Source organism: Diadema antillarum, unplaced genomic scaffold, assembly GCF_040938485.1.
Source record: "Diadema antillarum isolate AM-2024a unplaced genomic scaffold, OU_Dant_1.0 seq00000463_RagTag, whole genome shotgun sequence".
Classification (NCBI taxonomy): Eukaryota; Metazoa; Echinodermata; class Echinoidea; order Diadematoida; family Diadematidae; genus Diadema; species Diadema antillarum.
The window spans coordinates 1,509,849-1,522,713 of record NW_027271434.1 but is presented as its reverse complement, the minus strand read 5'-3'; positions in this window follow the sequence as shown (position 1 = coordinate 1,522,713).

Genomic DNA, 12,865 nt, shown 5'->3' with positions numbered 1-12,865 from the left:
CATGATGATCATTTTGAATGTAGAACAACCAAAAAGCATTGGCTTTGTTATCTGATATATATATTTTATGAAGCCAACAAGAAATTCACTGATGCTTGACTTTCTGATTAATTCAGAGAAATTTTATTAAAGTATTGTCATAAAAAAAAACCACATCAGCAGCAATGTCATGGGTAACTGCTACTACTCCATTCAAAACTTTGATAAACATATACATACATATATATATTTATATGCAATTTTTCATTCAGCAGCAGACACGTGACACATGTTCTGGGCCCGTTGCATAAAAGTTACTATTATGGTAACTTTGCCATCCAATGGTAACTACCATGGCAACAATACTCAACAGCCAATCAAAATCAAGAATTTCATGGAAGTTACCATTGGATGGCAAAGTTACCATAATAGCAACTTTTATGCAACAGGCCCTGTTGCATAAAACCCTTACCGCTGGACTTACCGCTCCTTTCTAGCGGTAAGTCTTCAAATCAGCGGTAAATTTTAGAATCCTTGATGCTGATTGGCTGTGACGCGTAATTTTGACGGTAGTTACCATTGAAATTCAATGGTAAGTTTTATGCAACGGGCCCCTAGGTTTAGATTTTAATTCCTGCTTGCAATGTGGATATTGTGTGTTTAAAAAAACCATAGGATCTTAGGGCTGTGCCTTACAATTTGCTTATTACCAGCCAGGGATAAATTTTACACAAGTAAGCGTGAGTAATGTCTTGTCTATACATTCTATATCATTTTATTTTTTTTTTTTTTTTTGGTTTTTGTTTATTCAAGGTGGGGGGGGGGGGGGTGTGGACCAGTCATTGTCTGTCAAGCTTATGTGTATTTCTTATGTTGATAATACCATTTCATACCCAAAGATTTTTTTTTTTTTTAACTCCGTAATGTCCACTCAAACTTAAATACTAGACGTCACTGTTTATTGCCATTTGTGTATTCTCTGTGAGAACTGCATGCTGTAATTAGAAACTTTCTTTGATATGAATAAGATAACTACTGTAACATAAATGTGTGTAGGGGTATAGCTGACTAGGAAGACTCAAAAGAATGATGTGTTTCTTTTCTCTTTTTTTTTGGTGGGTGGGGGGGGGGGGGGAGGGTGCAATTTTTCCATAGTACTCAAATCGTTCTCCCCAAAGTATTATATTCTTAGAAAAAAAAGGTTTTGATCACCTGCAGACCAATTTTTAAAGTCAGCGGACTTGTTCCAAAATGGGATTTGCTGGGCAGTATGATTGAGTTTATGAAATTGAAGTAGAACCTGCAGTGTACATGAAATAATACACAGCAGGCATATGCATAATGATATGAGTGTAGCAGGATTAGAAGCCAGTTTATCCTTTAAGTGTGAAGTTCACTAATACAAATAATGCCAAGTCCCCCTGAAAACTTCTCTTTATATCCTGGCAAGAGAAAATGAAAAAGTCTGCCTGGTATTAGAATTTAATATTTGCCTTCTGAGTTGCATATGACACACTAACAGTTTTTCCCCGATATCTTTGGCATCTCCCTGAATTTGTTGTTTTCATGTTAGCCTATTCCTAATACGGTGTACATACTATGATAACTTTCGTGGAGTTATGGAGCTGCCAAACATTTTGTTTTGTTCTGCTTTGTAATTTTGTTCTTAATGTTCATGGTGTGCTATTGGTTGTTGGGTTTTGGTTTTTTTTGTGTTGTTGTTGCTTGTTCTATTTGCAAGCGTTTCTTCTCTGGGTATTTCTGTTCTATGAAGGTTAAACTGATAGCCATGGTACTTGCTGTGCATTCGGCACCGCATCACCTGTGCCAGTACCGCAATAAATGCTGTCCTGTTGTCATGGTAACCCCGAGAAAATTCACACCTCAACCTTCACCCCTCTGATTGGTATTCTCTTGCTTTCAATGGCAACGTAATTATGCTGTTTTGCTTACACAGGTTGTAGTAAGAAACAGACTTCATGGCTCACTCGTATCCATACCTGAGTGTACATTTTATGAAGGATGTTCATAGTGAGGCATCGAACCCCCATGCAGGCTGGTAATTAAGTAGAGATTCGAACTTATTTTTTTATTTAAGAATGCTGTTTTTCCACCAAAAATATGCCCTTTCAGCCCTCAAAAAACATACTTCAAATCTGTTTACAAGCTTGACATCCCTAATTTAGGCATTTCAGCTTGCATCGAGTACAGTTCTCCCTGTTTGCATATACCATAACTGCCAGTTGCTACCAATATTTGGACAAGTGTGTGTTTGTTGGTCTTCTTTTCAACTCGTACATTGTTTTGAATTTTTGCTTCAGTTTCCTTTTCATCTGGGTGTGGATATTGTTATGATGTAATCTTGATGTAATGGCGCATGTGAGCTTGTTGAAGTATGCAAAAGAAGTTGTGGCAGCATTGTTTTAGCCTCTCGCAAAGGTAGTGCCACATTTTAGTGCAAACTTTAAAAAAGAAAAAAAGATAAATGAGTTAATACTGAAATGAATGGGTTTGTAGATACCTGGCACTACTATATCTTTTGATGTTGATTTGTAAAAAATTCCAATGTGTCATATGTGGCCAGATGTAAATTGAAGAGCTTAATTAGCACTATTTTTGTTGAGGGGTGGGATGACTGCACCTTTCAAATTCTGTACAGATATCCTTGTGTGTTGTGATGGAGGAATACTGTAATTCTTCATTGTCCTAAATCTTTTCATTCAAAGTTGGATGTTGTCAGTGCAGAGCTGTGATGAGTTGAAACTTTTGTACATATAGGAGGATACCTGGTACTGGAGAAATGATTGTAATTTTGAGCTGACAGAACCTGCTCAGCTGAGTTATTCTTTCCTGTATGCTGGATGCTGGCTAGTTTGGTGTGATCATTCTGTTGTTGTGTTGTACAGTAGTTAGCAAGTATTGGCAGGATGTCGGCTTTGGTTCATTTGCTATACATAGCAGGGCTTACGTTCTATTGAGGGGGGGGGGGAGTTTTGTCTTACTCCTAAATAACCGACTTTGTTCAATTGCTTTTGTTTGAGAAGGTCTCACTCAGTTATTACCGCTGAAAAACAAGCTGTTTGAAGCGTCAACACTGTTTTGACCCTTTGTGTGCTTTGCTAATAGGCACAGAAAACCCATTTGCCGTGTACACACTGTCCAAAGTACCTGGCACAGACTTGTGAAATTTTGTTGCAAATGTCATTTGTCATCATTAAGTTGCCAACTCTGAATTTCACTGCATACTTTAAAACCAGAAATGTTAGCATGCATGTTCATGTTGCAAATTTCGTGAGAGCCAAGATTAGCGAAATTAAAATGCACGTAGAAGTTCTTGTCTACACTGTAAAGCATTGGATGCCAGGGCAATTTGCAAAAATTTCATGCTCCAAAACGGCTCCAATGTGGCTAATATTTCTTGCTTTACAGTAATCTAATATTGTATAAAGGTTAGATGGGTTGATTACATTCGTTAGATCTGCTAAAAATTTGAAAGAAATCAAGAAAATTGCAGTTTGTGAGAAGGGCTGGAACTGTAAAATTCTAATATATTTTGCTAGGTAGAGAATCGATTATGATTTTGGCAAGGAAGAGTTTTTAAAAATTTTTGAATGGAAACAAGCAATTATATTTGAACAACAAGCAGCTCTGTTGAAAGAGAATCTTTTTAGTCTATCTTGTCAAACCGTGACATTGAATAGTAAAACATGTACAAGAAGAAAACAGTAAGATAACACTAAACCACAGAAATGTCCTTCTTGGATTCAATGACATAAAGCTGATAGTACTTCCAAGAGGAGTAGCGTCAGCTTTAATATGACAAAATTCTTGGATGTGTTCTTATGCTACTCAAATGACCAACTGGCAGTTTATTGTGTCGGGCTCATTGCACGTTTGTAGCATTTTAGCACAAATTCTGAGAGTTCATGCATGATAGAGCTGATAGTGCTGGTACCAATATTCCTTTCATTGAATTGTTACTAAGGGAAAATGGCATTGTGTGAAATTCTGTGTTTGTCCAACTGTGATGCTGGCCTGGAATCATTAAAATCTAACTTTGTTTTTTGCGAAAGCCGAGGGGTATTGACAATTTACAAATGATTACTTCAATTGTTTTTGTTATCTTCCTGGATATTTTTTCCCCTGAACTTTGACTGCGTGAGAATGATTTGTGAATCGTAGCAGCAAAGATAGAACACATCTGAAGACATTTACTGATAAGATGATGCATGCTAATGAGTGTAATGAGTGTGATAATTAAAAGGATTTATGTAAATGCACCAACAGCCATCAGAGAGACATACTGCATGAAATCCAACGTAAAAACTGCTTTGGTAAATGATGCATCTGAGTGCCAAAGATTGCTTCTGAAAAAGAAAACACAAGTGCTATAACGATTTATTGTACAACTTGAAAAGAAAGCAAGTGTTACTAATGATTTGTTTTACAAAGTGCAAAGTATAGAAATGTGCATCCATATACATGTCTTCTTTTTTTTTTCAAATTGTGGAACATGTCCTATGACAAGTGAATTGATTCCTGTTTGACAGGACCATTGTTTTGGGGTTTTTATGTGATACGGGCAAATTTATATTATCTCTGTTAATGCAATGTTTTCCAAAAGAGTTTAATTATTTATCAATGTCTTGAATGTTCATTTACATGTATTTTACTACAGAAATTAAAATGGTGTCAAAACATGGTGTTTATTGTAATTTGCAATCACACAAGTATTACTCACGAGTGAAGGTTGCGCCAAATGGCTGCTAGATCAGCACTGTTGAATCAGAGAGACAGGTTGCTGTTGTTTGCAATCACCAAGTTTTGATGATAAGGCTAAAAAATTATCTATTCTGATATTCTTTCAAAAGACAATTTCATTGCTTTATGGTTTTAAGTTATGATTACCATTCATATCTTGTTCTGTCAGTGTCGAGAAGTTTCAATAGTTACGTTCACATGCAGTTGCCATACTTGGAAGTTTAGGTCGAAAACTTAACTGTCAATGATTAGCTCCACTCGTAAATTCATGACGCGGGTTCACACGCGCACCTAAACTTTAAGGTACAAACTTATAAGGAATCCCTCTCGATGGTTATACCAGAAGTGCAGAGCCTTTGCTATGACCTTATGCCATACAAAATAGCGCAGCTGGAGGTTGACCCTGATGTGAACGAGAAGCGAGGTTGATGCTAACTCACAAGCTCGTTGGTTATTGTGTCCACACGGAGCGAAACTATGAGTGGGGACCCCCCGTGGCTTGTGGATAGAGCGTAAATCCTAAGATGTCTTATGGTTCTAATCATCGACCAAACTTTAAGATTGCTACCTTTCGATTGCGTCCACACAGTGCTAAACTACAAGCTAATCATCGAGAGTAAAGTTTTCGACCTAAACATATAGTTTAGGAACAACAAGTGACCCGAACTAGTTTTTAAAAAAAAGTAATTCTGTTTTGTAAACTCACCTTACAAGTATTCAAGGAAATGTGTCAAGATAATACTGCTGGAGTGTGTGAGGAGATATTGCCTTGAGTGAAAATTAAAGTAAATGTGTCAGTTGTTTGCACAAGGTGACCTCGATTTGTTGTCTCAATCCTGCAAGTTTAGCATGGGGCATTTAAAAAGGTAGACCTTTATCATCAGTACTTTCTGTTCTTGAAATTGGGTATACAAATGTACAAGTATAAGATTTAAATTTTGTATCCAGTAAAAAACAACAACAAACATACACACAACATAGTCAATGAATAATGTAAATTCTCTATGCATTTTGATGATGTTAAAACATACTTCTGCCAGTGATGAAGACATACATGTATGAGATTGAGTTTTTTGTTTGTTCTTTTAATCTGACAAGGGTGAACATTATGGAGGCAATAAGGTATTCCTTTTTTTTAAGATTCATGTTTACTATGATGTGCATCGGTTAATATCTTGTTATGGTTTTGATCAAAGTTGGTGTTCTACTTTTTCTGAGCTCAGAAAGAGAGTGCTGTTGAATAAATAATACCTTGCCAATCAAAACAAGTGTTCCCGAGTCTTGGATAACCTTGTGAAGACTGACCACCATTGTGCATGAGAAAGTGATTTTCAAAGTGGAAGAGGGTGGATGGTCAACCCCAACACTGCCCCTCATCCCACCCCCCCCCCCCACCCCACACACACACAAGTACACCTACACTAAACCCACATACACACACACACACACATTCTTTTGTAACAATCATGCTCCAGATAGTGCTTCTGTGGTTGCCACATTGTACTCATTTTACATTTACAATGCAACATTCTGCAAGATATTGTTTCTGTTTCTTTCTTTTTTTTTCATCATTTTGAAAGTTATTATCTTAGCTACATTTTGCTTGTTTATTTATCAAATAAAATGAAATCTCTTGTAATGATAAAGCTTATAAAACAAAAGTCAATCCCGTCCAGAGATATGTGCAAAAGTGTAAATCAGAGCTGTATCATGTAAAATTGTGTAAAACTGTAACTCCCTGGAAAGCCAGTTTTAACACTATTCCACATAATTCCGATAAAGAGAACAGATATGGAATAATCTTAAAGTATAGTTCTATTAATAGATACATTGTCTATCAGATTAGTGCCTGGGCATGCCCAGTTGAATAATTTTCATTTTTATTTAATTATTTTGGTGCAATTGCTATTCGCGCATCCCGTGTCTTTACCATGTGTCGCCTATCTTTGATAAGATGGCAAAAAGTAATTACCATCACCAACATGCACTGTATCTTCCTTTAGAAAGTGGCTAGTGATGATGCAATGAGACACAAGACGATTGTCTTCTTATCTGCCTAGCAGATCCAGTTTGGTACATGCTTCAAATATCTTGGAGTGGTGGCATCAAACATGGGTTCATTAAACAAAGGAAATAGTTGTGACTTCTTCCTTTGAACCTCCTTGGTTTATTCTCTGTTCGTCGCTAGCCAATCTAGTTGTTTCCAACAACCACATACAGTACCAATCAAAATTAAATGAGAGAAGTTAAAAGAAATGCTCTCATTTGTAATTGGCAAGCTGGTGAAAACTTTGAAACACCTAATTCGACAGAATATGTAGTTCTAAAGTTTCATAGAATTTTATGTGGTTGAATGAGTGTGTGCAGAGAAAGTACATGTATGTATATGTGCCATATATTTAATGAATATCTGCCAAAATGAAGAAAAAAAAAACCCATTGAAATGTAGTGGTATACAGAGTACTCTTTAAAAAAGTAAATTTTACCAGTGTAACACCTTTGTTTTGTAGTGTTGATGTTATTCTTCGATGGCGTACGATAGGCGGTGTTACATTGGTAAAGTTTCTCGACACTCGACGACAGCACACAGAAGAGACCACGATGACAATTTATATACCTCTACAATCCGGGTTCTTTATTTAATCACAGTAGGATATAACGCTTAGCAGAGATATATATTAACAGGTACTCCCCATCAAGCGGCCATATATTGCCCCTAAAGAGGGATGGCAAGGGAGACCAACGCTTTGTGTGTCTCTACCCGAAGAGGGTGAAAGAGAGAACTCTTGACCAAAAGCACATGGTCACTTTTATAGTACATCTATACTCAAAGGAGGGGCTTAATCTAAATAATATTCAAATATTCAAAACAGAGGGATTCAGATTATAATAAAACAAAGGTGTAGGTTAATAATGACCACTGTCAATCCATGGATCACTGACACCAGTGACTCACATATTACATGATGGGGATGATGGGGGAGAAACTTAGCACTGGTAGACAATGGGGAGACAGGTTATCCAGAAATGTTTATGGGAGAGGTTAGGCTCCTAGGGAGGTAGGGTGTGTGGACTGACCACAGGATGTGATGACCAGTCGGGTTGGACAAAATTCTGAGAATAGCACTGAGGAGTTTTCCCTCAAGTCTGTAGTGGTTGAAGCTCGGGTTTGTAGCAACAACACTCCTACATTTGATATATTACATTACTTCCATCTTTCAAAATGAAACGTCCTCGTTTCAAGGAGGTTTATTACAGTGGGACAGGTGACCTAAAAAAAAAAAACCAATCGAGAGTATTCTCCAGTGAGAAAATGAGAGAGGGGACTGGATACAAAATGTAACTTATGTGTACAAAATAATAAAACATACAGAATAATACAGCATGACTAAAGGAATGAAAGAAAGTGGAAAGAGGTAGAAGGAAACAAAAGAACATAGAAATATCAAATTCGACATGGTGTTAACATTACTACTAAAATATCAAGAAAAATCATAGTTAAAAGGCAACGAGCATATGGTTAAAAAAACATGAAACATGTTCTTGGTTCTGTGTTGGAATACTGAAAGTTGTAAAACTGAGGCAAAAATTAAAGAATCGTATAAATACTGATTCAAACTATGAGGAAAAAAATGTATGCACAGTGAATTTAAACAACTAAACAAAACCCAACTTCATCTGAACAATATACGAAAACTTCAGTATTGAACGTATTAAGCCAAAACAATTAACTTCATGTGTAATAGGGTGTAACACACAAAAAGGAATAAAAAATTCCAACAAAATTGAATAATAACTAGGAAGAAAGTGATTGCATTGATCACTCAAATTCAGCGAATAAAACGGTCAATAAAATAAACACATCTTGGTATAAATATGATTAGGTCCATGTCTCCAATAAGCAGGAAAAATAAAACCAACTTGAAATAATGGAATAAAAATATAATAATCTTGCATTTATGGAATTGAAAACCTAAAACCAGGATATTGTTAATGTAACATAATTAAAAAAGAATACATTCAAACAGATATTAGAAATAGGCCAATCTATGGCGATAAGTTATAGAGACATGACTGTGTGAAATATGGAGATCTTACAAAAATGTGCTAAGAAAGCTTAGTAATTGGTCCACATGAGGCTGTGGACAGGCAGAAATATGTTGAAAGCATCATGTGAAATGAAATAGAGAGAGGAGATTCAAAAGCTGAGGAGTCAGAGAACAGGCAGAACAAAGAAAAAATCAAAGCAATAGAAAGGCTATTATTAAAACTTAAACCACACAACACTTGTGTGGGATATGAGCATGACATCATTAGCTAAAAAAGCTAATCACACATAAAATTATAGCAAACAAATACAAATGTCAAGGCGTTAATCGGTAGGAACTACACTTGTCCATAAACATGACCTGCTTTAACTGTCTGATGGTCATGAAAAAAATATATACAAAGGAATGGCATTAGGAGGCAATACCTTCTTACTTTGCATTCAGAAGTCAGACAACAGAAACATAAGTGAACATAAAACAAATGATGCAATAAACTTGAAAATAGCAACAATCCTTAATTAAGGTTGTCTGAAAGTCAAGTTTACCAAGGCCTAACGAGAGAAAGAGGTGAAGTCGGAGGAAATGGGGTTACCAAAGTAATCGGGAGGGTGTACAATCCGGCCACTTCGAGTGCGGTTCGGAGGATCATGGTTACGTGCATGGGCATCATGGGATGGTGAGGGAGGAGTGGGAGGCACGTTGGGGTGACTGGGAGGGGACGCAACAGGTGGGACAGGTGGGGAGGGAGGTGGGACAAGCCATATATTAGTGGAGAGTGATGGTGGGGGTACTGGTGGAGGGAGGACATCGAGGGAAGGTGGTGGACTTGTCGGGGATGACAGAGGCAGGGAAGTGTCGAGATAGGGCTTTAGCCGATTATAGTGTATTACTTTCGGCTGTGAAGAAGGGGAGGATGGGTCAATGAGATGGCACTGAATGCCTTTGTCATCTCGTGAGATGAGGGGCAGTTCAGTCAGGTCAGCGGCAATGTGTTCAGAGGGACGAGAAGAGGTAATGGGTTGAAGGGGGGCATGGAGTGCGGGAACGGGATTGCGACATGCTTGGCACGGCGCACAGCGGAGACAGAAATCTGTAATGTCTTGGCGCATAGACCGCCAATAGCAAACCTTGTCAGCTTGCTGGATAATTTTAGCAGCACCAAAATGTCCAGAAAATGGGGGACCATGCAAAATAGCCAACACATTAGAAACGAGGGAATGCGGTATGACAACCTGACGATCGAGGGAACCATTTGAAGCACGTCTTAATCTACAAAGTAAGCCATCATGGAGCACTAGGCGATCACGTTCTGAGTGAAATTTGCGAAGAGCAGTCTCATAACGAGGGATAGAGGATTTGTGGGGAAATTTTCCAAATCTCACCCAGGACCGAACTTCACGAATGATGGGGTCCTGGTGTTGTGCTTGATGTAATCTGAAGCCTTCATTAACTAACAAGAAACAGAGGTCATTACTATCCTCCGGGGTATGGAAATCTGAGTCATGAGTATCACAGGTAGACACAGGTGAAAAAGGAGGGATACTATCACTGTCAGATATTGAAGAAGTGAGGGGAGAAGTAGGAGGGGGTGGAGGATGAGGTTGGGGAGGTGGAGGGGGCGGTGGTGGAGTTTGAGGTGGAGGAGGAGGTGGTGGAAAAGGTGGAGGAGGAGGAATGGGGGCATCTGTAGATGGTTCAAGAACGGCATCGTAGCCGCCAGGGAGGATAGAGAGTGGTGCATCAGCGAGAGACAGTGGTATTGTCATTTCACTCCATGCAGGCACAATCTGTTCTTCAACAACAGCATTACACACCAGTGGTATGAACTCATGTGGGTGCATGAGAGGGATAGTGGCATTGTCAATAATGAGGACACCTGAAGTGAAGTCAAGCTGTGTCTGATAGTGAAGCAAGAAATCCCAGCCAATGATTAAGGGGGGATCAATGTCACGGGCCACCTGAAATGGAAATGTGAAGCAATGAGAGGTCACAGAAAAATCCACATTAATTGTACCTAACGTGTCAAGGGGGACACCAGACACAGAATTTACCTTAAGAGGTAATGAATGGAAAGGGCGTGTACGCAAACTAGGAATGACTGAACGCAGCTGATCACTAACAAGAGAGACAGATGTACCAGTATCTATAAGGGCAGGAATTTGCATGTTGTCAATTCTGACCAAGATACGAGGAAGGCAATCGGAGCGAAGGGAATCAGTGGGTCTATCAGGAGAGATGGATGCTGGTAGTCGACCCGCAGTACCAGCTAATACCTGTTTCCCGGCTGAGAAAAGGCATGCTGAGATCCATGGGGGCCGCCATTTTGATTGTCTGCAAATGAAACATGGCGAGAGGAAGTGGGGGTGCGGTAGTCATGGGAACGATACGGGGGGTGAGATGGAGGGGGACGAGCGGGACTATCAGTCCTGTATCGCATGTAATCTCGGCGTGAAAATCGCACGTCAGGTCCACCATAACTGGAAGACCGATCAGGAGAACGATATTCCCGACGGGAATACTGCCGTGAATTGTTAGGATGATATGGGGATGGGGAGCGAGTACGTGGATGGTGATAATAGGAGGATGAAGGAAGAGATCGAGTTGGTGAGTTAGAACGGGAGTACGGGGAAGGGGAACGATATGATGTATCCTGCCTGCGAGATGTAGATGAATGGGAGGGGTGTGCACGTGACAATGAGCGAGAGTATGGGGAGGGGGAACGATGTCGAGCGGCTGTATTGGGAGGGTGGTTGTGGTGCGAACGACTGTTGACAGTTTTTGCCAAATCACCTACTTGAACCTGAAGTTGAGCAAGCGACTCAACTACTGTGTTCAAAACATCTGTAGAGCGGGCAGCAACAGCAGCAACAACTGGGGATTGGGGGCGGTTATGGGGAAAGGGGAGACGAAGTGCCTCATCCGCTCTTTGGATCTGATGAGCGATGCGGAGTGCATCGTCGAGAGTTGCAGCGCCATGCTCATGGCATTTTCGCTGCAACTTGGCATCCAATCCTGCCAAAAATCGACGGAAAACTTCGTCGTCCCTCGCCTTTTTGTCAAAATTAGGGAAAGCAAGGGATGTTAATCTGGTGAGGTCTGCAACATAAACCTCAAGGGGTTCATTTTGGGTGCGGGTTCGGGCGTTCAACATTCGCTGGAATGTTGAAATTTCTGTCGTTTTAGAGAACACTTTGGACAAATGTGTCTTGCATTTTGGAAAATTACACTTGTCAGCAGCTGGTAAGGAATCCCAGACAGTGAAGGCAGAGCCTTCTAAGCGGGAGGGGAGGATTTTGGCCAGATCAATCTGACTACTGCCTGGCCATGCTTCTGCTGCTACTTCTAATCTCCTACACCACAGGGAGAAATCTTCTCTCCCATCGCCGCTGAAAGGAGGAGGGAGATCAATGCGGATGAGGGGTTGGGAGGTGGAAGGAGACGTAGATGTGGTAGGAGTGGGTTGTTCAGTAGCCATTGTTAGAAGTTAAAAGGTTTAACCAAGTCAAGAATGAGAAAGAAATATCGAGTACTATGTAAATCTACTTAACTGATTACACAGGAGAGAGAGAGAGAGAGAGAGAGAGAGAAGAAAAAGAAAGATGAAGAGAAAAAAATATGCAGATGTGAATAAATCACCCTATGCAAACATAAAAAGAAAAAAATTTAGCAAACAAACTTATGCTCAATCAAGCATAAACTGACAAAAAAAACTAGCAATACATCATGAACCGTAATCAATGTAAGAAAAACAAGTAATGTCATCAGCAAACAAACACACATCACACAATTACAATTAAATACGTATATCAACATGCGCATAAAATGAAAGCAAAAAAAATTGTTAAAACAACAGAGTGTAATCAAGCTATGTACCAACACTCTGAATATCATAAACAAATCTCATAAAATGAGGACAGGATTAGGACAAAAGAAAAGGCTATTTGTAATAAGAGTCTGTCCAAATTTAGTAATTAATGTTCAGTGAAAAAGGAAAAACTAATATGAATAAGAAGAACTCATCCAGATCCCTCGTAGATGACCGGTAGCTCTGTACAGTCCATGTATGACGTCACTGG